This window comes from Sylvia atricapilla, chromosome 28 (assembly GCF_009819655.1).
Source record: "Sylvia atricapilla isolate bSylAtr1 chromosome 28, bSylAtr1.pri, whole genome shotgun sequence".
NCBI lineage: Eukaryota > Metazoa > Chordata > Aves > Passeriformes > Sylviidae > Sylvia > Sylvia atricapilla.
Window position 1 is genome coordinate 1,369,158 of NC_089167.1, and position 4,860 is coordinate 1,374,017.

Genomic DNA, 4,860 nt, shown 5'->3' on the forward strand with positions numbered 1-4,860 from the left:
CAGCCTGTGGAATTTCCACACCTGTGGGACACCAGCTGGTCTTTGCAGCAGGGTTTTTCCTCACCTGGCAAGTCAAAAAAAGTGCTAAAAATACATTTTTGCATTCACCCAGAGCCACACCCTGGGCCTGGCCAGCTCTGCCCTGGCTGCTGCCCAGAATAAAAATCAGAAGTGTCACATAAAAGCAGAGGGTTGGCTTTTGAAACCCACCCCGAAGGGTTCAAAAACACCCAAAAAACCCAGCAGAGCTGGCACTTCCTGACAGGATTTATGGGCAGGGAGGAGATTGGTTCAAATGCCTGGAATTGGAACCTTTTCCAGCCTTAATGATGCAGTGATGAAGGTTCCTGCTGGGGTGAAAACTCACATCCCTCTTTTTAACCTCGTCCCAAAATACAGCTGGTGTAAAGACCCTCTGGACATGATGCCAATGAGAGGTTTTTTCCCTTTGCTGCCAGCAGCTTTCCTCCCTAAATTTCCACCCTTTATTCCCTGTATCTGGCTGCTCGATTCAGACCCGTGCCTGGATTTTTTTTTTTCCCTGCACTTCCAAAGCTATAAACTGATTTTTCTGCCTGATGGGCACAGACAGAAATTCCCTGAACGTGGGGCTGAGGAGCTGAGCAGCTCCAACCTTTAACAAGGAGCTCCCAGCACCGGGTCCTGCTCAGCTCTAACAAGCAGCCCTTTATCATCTCCATCACTTAATTTAACTCTGAGCCTTCAGATGCTGCAGAACAGCCCTTGTTTTACTTCATCTACATCTCTATCGACCTGCCTGTCATTTGCATTATTTATCAAAGCCTGGCAGAGCGTGCAGAGCTCCACCAAAAAGCTGCTGGAGCAGTCGGGGCCCTGCCCAGACAAGCTGCTCTTTTAAAAAGACAAGGTTTGATGTGATGGGAAGGGCAGGTTCAGGATCCACCTGATCCCAGCCTGTGGAATTTCCACACCTAAGGGATACCAGCTGGTCTTTGCAGCAGGATTTTCCTCACCTGGCAAGTCCAAAAAGTGTTAAAAATACAGCTTTGAGCAGAACAGGTGCTGGACATGACAAATCTCCTGTTTTTTTTTTTTTTTTTTTTTTTCAGTGTGAGGCACTGATCATCTCAGGGCTGAGCTGAGGAGATGCTGAGGAGGAAGGGATGGATCCCTGCAGCACTTCCTGAAGGTTTCCCAGCTTTTAAACTCATTTCCTTGCCTGAAATACCTGACATTTCCTGGGGCTGCTGCCCAGGGCTATCACAGGAGGTATGCTCTCTGTGGTTATTGCAGAGCCCAAAAAGGTCCAGCAATCATCAACCTGAAGGTTTTCACTCAAATCCCACCCAAAAAATTATCAACCAACCAGAGTTACAACCAAATCCCACGTGAAAATTTCCATGAACAAAGCGGGGATGCACAAATTCCACCTGAAAATTCCCACAAAGCAGGGCTACACAATTCCCACCTGAAAATTCCCCCCCAAATCAACCGGGGCTACAGGAATTCCACCCAGGAATTCCACTCAGAAATTCCCTAAAGCAAAACAAAGCTACGTGAATTCCACCCAAAAATCCCCACAAACAAAGCAGGGCTACAAAAATCCCACCTGAAAATTCCCAAGAGCAAATCAGTGCTGAAAAAGAAAACCCCACCAAAAAACCCACCAAACAAACAAACAAAAAACCAAAACCCAAAAACTTAAAGACTAAAAGGTCTAAAGAATAAATCAGGGCTGCACAAATCCCACCTGAACATCCCCACAAACAAAGCAGGGATACACAAATCCCACTCCAAAAATTCCCAAGATTAAAACAGGGCTACACAAACCCCACCTGAACATTCCTAAGAGCACAGCAGTGCTGGAAAAAATCCAGACTAAAAGGTCTAAAGAGTAAAAAAAAGGCTACTCAAATCCCGCCTGAATATTCCCACAAACAAACCACGGCTACGCAAATCCCACCCCCAAAAAATTCCCAAGATTAAAACAGTGCTACAGAAATCCCAGCCCAAAATTCCCCCAAACAAACCAGGGCTACACAAATCCCACCTGAAAAGAATAAAGCCTGAAATCCCCTAAACATGGCTACACAAAATTCCCCTTTTTGGAGCCGTTTCATTTTGATGCAACTATTAATTAAAACCTTTATTAAATGGGAATAAAACATCAATTCCCTGACCCCAAACGCAAAGATCCTGGAGTGAGTGTCCAGGTGTGTTGCTTTGGACTCTGGTGTCCTCCTCTCAATAACAGCTGATGGATTTTAATTTATTTATCCATCTTCACCAGGGCATTACCACGTCTCTGAACGTTTCTATCACCCATCAAATAAATGCTAAACCCACTTCAAATAACTTTAATAACTTCATACACCTTAAGAAACCTCCACAAAAAAAAAAATAAGCAGAGAAGGATGCACACTTTTCAATACTCAATTAGTGCAAGTTATTTTCATTTCCACAGTTCTAAACCCAGCTCCAGTTGGAACTTTAATGAGTTTAAAGCACCAAGAGCCCTCACGCTGATCCACTGGACCAGAATGAGATTCAAGCACTACTTCAAAACTTATTTGCATAGAGCAATATAAACCAGGAGGCATTTGCATCTCACCAGGGGCAATGCCAGTTCTTTAAAGATTCACATCTCCTCGTTTTAGTTGATTTTAGGAGGAGAAGGAGGTGACCAGAGCCCCCCACAAGAAGAGCAAGGAGCTTGTGATGAGCTCCAGGTGAAGGAATTCAACCACTAAACAAAACTTAGAACCTCTCATCTGGTTCTTCAAAAAGCTGCTGCAAACTGGAGGGTGTTTCTTTTTAATCAAAGTAAAAACCCTTTTAGCCATGTTTTGATAATCCAGTTCTTACAAAACATTTTCTGAGACCCCCAAGGTGCCCCAGAAAGCACACTGTGAGCACCCAACCGGGACTGGCCCCAACCTGAGCAGGAATTCCAACCTGAGCAGGAATTCCAGCCCCTTGAGCCCGGGCCTGGAGAGAAAGTGAACTGTAAATCATTCCCAAGGCACCTGCAGATAAGGCCTAAACCAATTAATATCAGAATTATTGATGCACAGCAAATATTTTGCAACTAATTTATCTGAAACTCTGCCACCACTTCCCGTTTCCCAGCATTGATTTATAAATCATTGAACAAACAGTGGCATGTCCAATAAATACTTTATGAATGTTTGCCAGCCATTTATCTTACATAATACGATATAAATACACTGCAAATACCACAATGTTTGAGGAGACTGTTTATAAATTACAACTTGAATATCATCAACAGTTTATAGGAGCGTTGCTCCCTTTGTCCAACACGAGGAATTTAAACGGGGTTTTCTAACCCAGTAGAAATTTTACGCCGAGATTTTATGACGTATTTCGCTCTAAATTATCCTGACCACATTTTCCATCCCAGCGCAACGCTGACAATCTCTGCCTTTGCCAACCTGCCCTCTCTTTCAACCCTAAAACCCCGGGAGGATTTTTGGGAGGGAAATGGTTTCTTTTCCCTCCTTCATCAGCCTCTCAAGATGCCCTGGATCCCGCTGTTCTGAGCACACCCTTTTAGCAACGAGAGCCCTCCAGAGCACTGGGGAGCCCCAGGCGCTGATTGAAAGTCACGAGCTGCTGGAGTTTGTGCCTTATCAACTTGATTTTCCTTTGCCTTTTTAATACACAAAATATCACTGGGGGGTAGCAGGGGAAGGGGGGACGAGGCTGGTTTGACTTTGCCGATGATTTCTGCTGTGCTCACGCTGGAAAGTTGTCACTGGGAGCATGCTTGGGAAGAGATGGGATCATAGGATTGCAGGATCACAGAATTGACAGAATTCACAGAATTCATAGCATCACTGAATTCACAGAACTCACAGAATTCATAGAATCACTGAATTCACAGAATCACAGAATCACAGAACTCACAGAATTCACAGAATTACAGGATCACAGAACTCACAGAATTCATAGAATCGCTGAATCACAGAATTCACAGAATTCACAGAATCACCAGGTGAAAAGAGACCTCCAAGATCGAGTCCAACCCAGCCCCAACACCTCAACTAAACCCTGGCCCGGAATGCCACATCCAGTCTTTGTTTAAACACATCCAGGGATGGTGAATCTTCCTCCTCCCCAGGCAGACAATTCCAGAATTTTATCACTCTTTCCATAAAAAAAACCTTTTCCTGACATCCAACCTGAATTTCCCTCGGTGCAGCTCAAGGCTGTGTCCTCTCCTTCTGGTGGAAAAAGACAGCTGTGGGTTGGGGTTTGAAAAGCTCCCACTTCCAGCCAGGAAGGAATAGAAAAGTTAAATGTATTCCAGAGGCTCCCAGTAAAGCAGAGTGAGGCAGCAGAGCCCCTGAGCTCCTGCAGTGCCACTGCTCCACCTTTTTTCCTCAGTGTCCACAGGAGTGGCACAGGAACGGGATCTGGTCCCACTTCCAGGTGGTCACCTGCATCTCACCTGGGTGAGAGGAGGACACTCCTGACTTAGCCAAGGCTGCTGCTGCTGCTGAGTTTGGAATTACTCTCTTCCTCTCCTGCCCAGCTCTGATAAATCCTGGAGGAAGAAAACCCAAACAAATCAGAAATTACTAAAAGAAGCATTGAACAAATTTGGAAGTTCAATTGTTGCTATTTAGAGAACTTGCCTTAACCTGTAGTTCAGCCCTACAACTTTGATAAACATTAAATTATATAAAGATATTGCTCGGTTCGTTGGTAAACTCACCTAAATAATTCATGGAATCACAGAATCCTGGAATGGTTTGGGTTGGGAGGGGCTTTAAATCCCACCCAGTGCCACCCCTGCCATGGGCAGGGACATGTCCCACTGTCCCAGGTGACTCCAGCCTGCCCTGGGACACTTCC